Below are 9,146 nucleotides of genomic sequence, written 5' to 3'. Positions count from 1 at the left end.
CAAACAAATGTTACCATAAGAAATAAAAAGAAAATAAATAATCCGTTCCCATAAAAAGAAAATCCTATTGTTATTGGCATAATATATATTGATGGGCCTGTATAGAATAATTCAAACACCGCTTAATACTAAAATACATAAATACAAAAGCAATTAGATGAAATAAATGAAAATTTACCCTCATTTTACCTTGCTGAGAAGAGTCGACTTCCTACTAGGATGGTGCTGAGAAGGGAGGAGGAGGAGATGGTAAGTAATTCACAGAGAGTTATAGCGCGGGTTGTTCACTGAATGGTGGCAACTGGTGTACTGACGCTCGTGAGCAGTCGTGGCTTTGTCTCGAGAGAAGTAAACAAGGGTAGCGCGCGGTGTTATCACTCATTTTGACCCATACAAGTTCTAGAACAAAGGTTGTATACCAAGCAAGATTTTTCATGTCCAAACAGGACTTATACCAAGTTGGACTTATTCCAAAGCGGACTTATACCAAGGTACCACTGTATGCTTGTTTCCTTTGTGTCCTTGTTTCCTTTGTAGATAAGAATAATGTTGTTCTGTTACCTGTGCTTCTTTAACGACCAGCAAGGCCACCCTTTATGACAAAAGACTAATACCTAATTTTTATTGTAAAAGTTGAGATTTAAATATAGCTGCCTAAAACTCTGGATCTACTGACTGATTTGGCATGCAGTTTTCACTAAGGGTAATCTCTGCTTATGCATTTTTGATTACGCACTCAGCTAGAATTGCCTGGGGTAGTGCCAGGCTTACTTTAAACTAGAAAGAAGAATCACCTTCTCTAATCTAAGCAGCAGCTACCTAATGGACTTTGCGTGCAACCTAAAATATTTGTTTAACTTAGTTAAACTTTCCTAAAAATGAATAATTGAAAAAAGGGCCTAATACACAAGATTTACTGATTCTTCAGTTAGTAGTGTGGTAATTAGAGGAACATAATAGAGAATACAGACTACTGACGCAATGACTAATTATCAAATCCCCATAGCAACGAGGAATTGCAGAAAATATATGCTGTGTGTAGTGTTCCATTAAGTTATCATTCTTTATGAGAGAGATGTTCCTAATCCATTTATTAGAAAGTGCATTCATAAAGAGATGCATAATCATAACAAGGGTTAAAGGTTTATTAACCTCAACAAATAATTATTGACCCCCATATCAAATACACATGAGGCAAAGAGACAATATCTCTGTATATGGCACTACTTTAGACCTTATAGGTTACCTTAACTGCTCCACTTGCAGCTCCTCCTTCACACCTTGCACAGCCTGAAATGATGACAGCAGTACCGGGGACATCACTCCCCTGGTCATATGACAGGGGATTGGCTAGTTGGCTCAGGTTCTTTCAAAGGGTAGTAGGTCACATTCTTCTCTATTTCTGGAAGAGCAGAGTGTTCTTGCTGGCTTCTTCATGTTCTGCTGCTGAGAATCAGATAGCTGTACACAAGGTGACTATCAGGTGTCCGGGGATATATTTTGTGACAGGGCCTCTTTAAAACAGAACTAAGGTGGGTCGTATATGTATAATAAATTATTGTATATACCAGTACCCTAACACATTACTTCTTACACTGTCCTTCCTTTTACCCCAGTATAGAATTCCTAATAACCCTTATACTTAAATTATTCCTTACACTAACCCGCACATTATCATCAATACTTACATTTAACTTTCATGAACCCTCAAACTAATAATAATAAATCACAAACTAACCTTTCTTGTAACCCTAATACTGACCTTCCCTGTAACCCTCACCCTAACATTAAGTCTTACATTAAACACCCCTTCAAACCTCACCTGAACATTAATCCTCAAACTAAACCTTCTGTAGCCTTCACATTAACTCTCCCTGTAACCTCCACCTGAACCACTCCAAAATGTATTGTCACCGTACCTGTAGCTTTGTATTAACTGAATTAACTCTTCTGTAACCCTCAAATAACATTATTCCTCACATTAACCCTCTCTATAACCTTTACCCTAACATAAATCCTTATACTAATCCCTATTGCCTGCCATTATTCCTCAGGTTACCCAACCTGCTACCCCATCAATATTCCTCAAGCTACCATTTCTTGTGAGCCTAATACAAACCATACCTGGCATGTTCCGGAAGGGAACTTTACAGTTGCAGCCTCCATATTTCTCTCAGTACAGGATTTCTTTTTCCCTAAAAATAACCTTTATTAACATTTCACTTGATTAAATTAAAGTGAAAATGAATATCTTTTAAGATAAAATAGTTAATGTTTTTAGCCCTACCTATCCTGCCAAGCATAGTGATGGGACAGTGAGAAGGAGGCATCTGTAAGCCCACTAGCCACCATATTTACTGTCCATGCACCTAATCTCATACAGCATCTGGACTACTATGTGCTAGTTGGTAGCTTATATGATAAAAGGACTCCAGGCAACACACAAACATAAACTTTGACAAGCGATTAGTGGTGACAACAACAGTTATAAAATATCAGAACAGGAGCGATCCGTTACTTAGCTCTTGCTGACAGCCAATACATATAATAACAACAAGTTGATAGATTGATGGCATGATGTCATTGTTACAGAACATATCTTGCTTTTTAATGCATGTGATGTAAAGGAAATATGTACATTGAAGTGAATTAATGTGCAATTTATTCTTCTGCACCCTTCTTATCCTTTCAAAAGCAAACAATCCCAGCAAGCAATGCAGGAACTATTTATTCTTGTATGTCAGGACAGCGTTTCTATTTATTCTAGTCATTAATTAAGTCCTGACACTTTCACGGCACATTGAAGACTTTACATCCATCCCCACAGTCCGTTATCTACTTCCACATCTGACTTTCTTAAATATAATCCCATAACATGGCGTGCTAATAAAAGCAGATTATGGTTTGTTTTAAATGCACAGCTACTTTTCAACCAAATCAAACATGAGAAAGATTATTTAATTTATATAATGCTTCAGAGAGCCTTCTGACTCCTCTTAACATCAACTGACCTTTACCTATCTCTGTCCCATGCAGAATTCAGATGCAAATGTACAAATAATGAAAAAAAGATAAGAATATTGTAATCATATTGGTTTACTATAGAGGTTTAGGCTGTCCACTCTGCAATGGATAATAAACTTTGCTCAGGGGTTGAGGTGAAGCTCTACTGACACAAAATCACAATAATATATAATTATGCATATGAGGTGGGCTTCATTGGAAAATATATTTTTCTCTCATTTGCTAAGCTAAGTGAATGATCCCTTGCAAAGTAATCCTTCACTTTGTTATGTGACCGCTCTAAACTTCTACCCCAATTAACAATGTGTTCATTTGAAGGCTCAGTGCTGCCTTCTTACCTTGTAGTCGCTGACCCACAGATGCTATTATGATAAATACAGCCCTGTGTTCCATATTCTGTCCCTTTTGTACTGTGTTTGTGTTCCTTTGTCATTGCTTTAAATAAATCCAAACACCTAGTAAAAATTACCAATTTCATCCTTTAGTGCTGATGATCATCAATTGCAGCTTTCCCATGTACATGCAACTTCTCCAGTTATGGCTGCATGACATTTGTCATGGTGGGTTCTCTGATGATGACAACATTGGAACACTGCATAATAATATTAATTTTGCAGAGCATGGTATAACATGGTAGGACTGGACAACCTTACACCCTTCTTTCTGTACATCAGTAAGATTGTTCTGCTATCAATAATTGCTGCTGATCACATGCTTAAATTAAATGCAAACCCTTGCTTGCCATTTGTAAAATAAAATACTACTATCAACTTTTATTGCATTATTGATGATCACCTGTAGCCCTGTTAGCAGCCATTTCCATCTACATGAACTCTGTCCAGTGCCATCTGCATGGCATTGTCATGGTGGGTTTTCTGATGATCACAACAGCACAAAATACCCATAAAAGGACCACTCATAGTCTCTATTAGAATAAAAGCAATGGGGGAACAGTTATGGAGCTTTGTCACTCTATACTAGGAAGTCTCTAAACAAGGACATTAGTGGCAGGATCACCAGCTATATAATAAATATAACTGAAAATGACTTTTTACAATGACTTTACTTATTAAAGCTGGTATGACATGGCAGGGATTGGGTTTAGATGTGCTGTATTGCCAATGACAGGGTTCTCCTGAGCAGTGCCAGCCTTTTAGCAGGCACCCAATGAGGCTGTGATTTGCAGGCTGAGTTGCATGGGAATTGGCTGATGCTTGTATTGGTGTTGTGATGTAGAGAGAGAGAAATAAAAAAGACAGACTAGAGTCTCCTTCTCCCAGGGATCTGCAGCTGTGTGCTCCTCCTCCAGCCTCACCATTCACACACTGGACTATAGGAAGGACTTGCATCCACACTGATCTGTCATCCTCATCCCCAGGAGCCAGCCTGCAATCTCCTTCCCTGCCCAGGATTAGCCCATCGCTGGCTCATCACATCGCCCGCACAAAGGTAAGGCTTTGTATGGTGGGGAATGCTCTGCTGCCTATCATTGCTGGATTGCAGGCTGAGGTTTCAGCACCTGTCGCTGTCCATTGCTGCCTCCTATAAGGGGATCTGTCATGTCCTTTCCATTTCTCTGTAATAGGACACATCTCATGTATTGGGCTATAGGATCACAGCAGGCACAGCTCCATTCATTGTCTATGCAGCCATTGCATGCTATGGGTCTAGTTTAAAGTCAGGTTACAGATGATGCAGAGACCTCCAGGCTTATTCCCCCATAGCAATACTAATTTTGACAAGGCAGTAACCCATAGCAACCAATCATGTTGCAGCTTGCTGTACTCTGATCAGTTCAAAAGATTAGTTGCCATAGGGTATTGCACTTGTCTGATGCCCACGCATTTCAGGATGCGTTGCAGTCATAAACTGGGTTTGCTTGTATAAAAAGTAATTCAGTGCTAGGGATTTATATAGGAGAAAAGCAGTGGATGTGTTGTCACATGTAATGCTGGGGATGAGGGAGTAAATCATACTTTCTTCCTAGCTTTCCTCTGCAGTGTAATGCCACATTGAACAGTCTTTTTCCCTTTTTATGTCTGATTGGGATTGCAGACACAAGAGGGGTTTACAGGCAATGTTGGAGCTTTCCATTGTAGCCTTTGAATGGGACTGCAGGGTGGGCATAGAAGTGTGTGGGCAGTAATCACAGTCCTCATCCCACTCAACCTGTGATGTTGGCTTCCCATGCTTCAGGCAGGCAGCGCTGCCCATGTATATGCCCTGTGGCAGCAATAGGAGAATGTCAAGTTCTCACATGTTGACCAGAAAGAATATATTGCTCCAGGGCAGAGAGATTCATTGGTGGCACCAATTATCCATTGGGCTGCTCATTCATTGTGACACTACATCTTATTAGAGATCTTACACATATGTGCATTTTCGCTTTGATAATTGTGTCAGATTGCAAGGATTACAATTTATTTTGTGTAACACAATTTGCATATTCTTTATTTGCAAAGTATATGTATCCTTATTTGTATTGCTGAAGCTGATAAGCACACAACTTTATTATACCACTCTACCTGGATGTATTATTTTTTTCTTACTTTCCTGGTAATCTGGTTTACAATATAGAATACTGTGATAATGTGCAAAAAATGTATAAACGATGACCGATTTAAATATAGAAGACATGTAGTTAACGATTATACAGTGAAAAGACATTCCTTTCAATTCCAATAGACACATGCCTCATGTGCTAATCCTAAATTCATTATATATACTGCATGTTCTTTTTTATACTCTATATATGATGAGAAAACTATGTATATCACATAAAAAGGAAACACATAAATGTATTCACTCCATGGACCTTATACTCCATGAGAAGTCAAAGCATAGCAGAGATTTATCACATCCCTTAATGAATCTCCCAGAGTTTATTGCTGCAAGGAACAGCTTGTTTAGTGCACATGGAGCTGTAAATGAATGCTTAATACCATGCATGACTGTTTTTCTATTTTATGGAAAGGACTTCAATGACTGGTGACACTCCAGCAGCTTTCCAAAGTTTACTTTGGGTTTATACCATTTCTAAACTGAGTGTGGCAGTGGAGATCCCTAAGAGAACTAAACAATTAAAAAAGAACAGAGGCTGTTTGAACCCGACATTATCAAACATTAGTTACCATGTACTGATCAAAGGTAAACCTATTTTAGGCATGGGATGTAATGATGAAATAATACAGTACTTTGAATTGCCGCTTCCTTGATAAAACTTGTATAAAAGGAGCAGAATGTAAATTGACATCATTTAGCAAATTCAATGCCTGGCATTTATATAAGCAGGGAGCAGTAACTGATAGCAATGCATTAGAAGTCGCCATATGGTTTTAATATTATCCACTGATGATGGTAAAATCTGCTTGTCTTGGGTTACTACAAATCATTGGTCTTTGTATTGCCCCAATAAATAAGGAATATGCTGTGTTACAAAAGCAGTTACCCAAGGAGACCACAGATTAGTTTTCACCAGTTTGGTCATCATCACATGTGCTGTTAATGTGTGCTGTGCCCAGCTACATTGATGTTTTGGTCCTTCTGCAATGAAATTGGTGTTTCCTTCTTTTCTTCCTGCTTGCATTCTCTAGAAAACAATGTGAGAACAAAATCCAGCATGGAGAGGGAGTCCCCTGTGTAATTACTAAAGCTAGCATGCAGACCTTGGATACCTCAATATAGGGTTGCCTAAGACAGTGTTTTTCAACCATTTTTGAGCCACAGCACATTTTTTACAATAAAAAAAATCCTGCAGCACACCACAAATCAAAAGTGTTACAAAATTACACTTTGTAGCTAATTCTCGCCTCTAAAAATAAACAAGGCGCTTGAGCTACCTACTGCCACCCACTGACATGGAAGAGTATTACATTACTCTGCCAGTCACTACAGCACAGACACTGGACATTGGTAATTGGATAATTTCCCACGGTACACCTGAAGATCTCTCACGGCACACTAGTGTGCCACGGAACAGTGGTTGAAAATCACTGGCCTAAGACATAAAAGAAATAATTGGCTTTTTTTCTCTCTCTAGCAATCAGTCAACAAAACACCATAATGTGACATTTGGTCAGATTGAGCAATTAAAGGAAATCTGTAGGAGGTTGTCACAGCTGAACTTTCCTTATGAAAATGCTAACTTTCTGTTTTTTGTGGTGAATCACTGGTTTGTAAACCTTGGGTATGCAATAGGTATGAATTAAAATTAAACACAGTAGCCTGTTTCTGAGCAATGCTCATCCAAGGAAAGGAATAACAGGATGGTTTTATAACAAATCATTTTTTCTTGAGTAGCAGAGAACATAGTCTGCTTATGACATGCAGGGCAAGGCCATAATGGTATATAAGCACATTGACATGGTACCTAGAGAATAAAATCTGTCACCCTAGAAAGTACACATTGACAGGACAATTCCATGCAAGTCTCTCAGTGATTGAAATAATAATATTAAATTGACCCTGAATTCTGCCATGTTGAATACATTTCTGCAGTGCCCGGGCACCTTACATTAACCTGGACAGTAACATACTTGCCAGAAACATTTTATTTGAATTAGTGAACTGCTGAATTCCCATTCTCCTGTTTCTTTGTCCAATATTTTTTTTAGTTCTTGGCTCCCTAATGCAAATATGTAAAACAGAGCTCTTGGTTTTATAAAAGACTTGTCCTGAGAAAGTATGGAGACCTTGATAATTGACCAGTTCCTTTAAAAATGCTAGCTGTGTCAGACTGTAATGTTGAATAAAATGCTTCAGGAGTTTATGAATCACAGAACAAGCTTGCAACTCATGAGTTCTTGCTTTATTTTCTGCGTGCTTTTTTCAATGATTCAGAAGTGTTGAAGTCATAGACAGCCAGGCAATTAGCATCAAGAGAATGCCATTGGTGGCAGTCCCAATATTTCCGCAGCACATGTGACTTGTAATGAGGAAATAGTATAGATCTGTAAATAAAAAAAATAGATCTGTAAATAATAAAATACCTGTAATAGTGTATTTTCCTGAAACATAACCAGACATGATATATCCATTCATCTGTCAGGAACTACCTCCATCCAAGAATAATACTGCATAAAAGTCTTATTTAGAAGTACACAATGACTGTGTTCTGGCAGCAGTTTCCAGGACGTCTATAGCTGCAAGTTAGGACATTGACCCAAGGTCACACACTGCGGGTCTTATGGAAACTGTATCTGTGATTAAGTGGTGGCGGCTCAGAATTTTAATGTAAATCTCATCCTTTCAGACAATCTGGCTACCTTAAGAAATGCTTTCCAAAGAAAATAGTGATCTAAAAACTAAAATAGATTTTTACTGTTTACTACCTAATTTACCTGATTTACTGCCTAAAAAAATAACATTTTAATGAAACAATATTAAATTGTAGGATTATACATATATCACACAGCAACATGAACACTGTCATCTGTTTTCTACTACATTAAAGTCTTTTTAAATAAAACTAATAAAAAAATTGCAATATACTAATCAGTTGAATAAATTACATGTATGTTATAGTGCTGGGATATCCAATACCAGTCCTTAAGAATTTCATATCAGCAGAGTCACTCCCTGACTATTTGTAAACCACTGCACCTTTCTGTTTTTTACTGCTGTATGTTAAACAAATGCCAAAATGTGTTCAAATCCTGGCCCTTAAAGACTGGATTTGGACATCAAACGGATGGAGGAAACCTCAGTTTACATTTTATATGTTCAGTTTTTAATTTAATTTCTGTAGCATTTCAAATAAATAACCTAGCTGATGTAATGCTTATTTTCCTAGGGAATAATATAGGAAATAGTATTACTTATCCTAAACCTGACAGAACCTGAAACTTGCAATTCATTCCAGTCCCTGACCAGTGTTATCACCACCCCCTCCCCTGCATGGCAAAGTATTTTACTTATACCCAGAGATCCACTTTAAATATCACAAAAACATCAGCAGCAATCACAGCAAACCTTGAAAGCAGTGTCCCTTTCAATCATTCCCACTTATACTACAAATGCCAATATACCCACATTAAGATACTATGGCATTTTAGATTAACATAAACTAAATGAATTCACCCCACAATTTATTTATTTGTTTTAATGTGTAAATTGAATTTCTC

The 9,146-nt window shown here is 37.8% G+C and overlaps 1 protein-coding gene across 3 annotated transcripts in view; it reads left to right on the top strand.

Moving 5' to 3' along the window:
* The first annotated feature begins 4,302 nt into the window (after nt 1–4,302).
* DLGAP1 (DLG associated protein 1) overlaps nt 4,303–9,146 on the top strand; it is a 303,658-nt gene continuing 298,814 nt past the window's right edge. For all 3 annotated transcript variants that reach the window (XM_072411376.1, XM_072411375.1, XM_072411380.1), the window contains exon 1: nt 4,303–4,473. The gene's annotated coding sequence lies outside the window, so the exon portion shown is untranslated. The remainder of the gene's footprint in view (nt 4,474–9,146) is intronic.

This window comes from Pyxicephalus adspersus, chromosome 5, assembly GCF_032062135.1.
Source record: "Pyxicephalus adspersus chromosome 5, UCB_Pads_2.0, whole genome shotgun sequence".
In the NCBI taxonomy this organism is placed as follows: Eukaryota; Metazoa; Chordata; class Amphibia; order Anura; family Pyxicephalidae; genus Pyxicephalus; species Pyxicephalus adspersus.
Note: the sequence above shows the minus strand (reverse complement) of the source record. Positions and strands in the feature narration are given on the sequence as shown.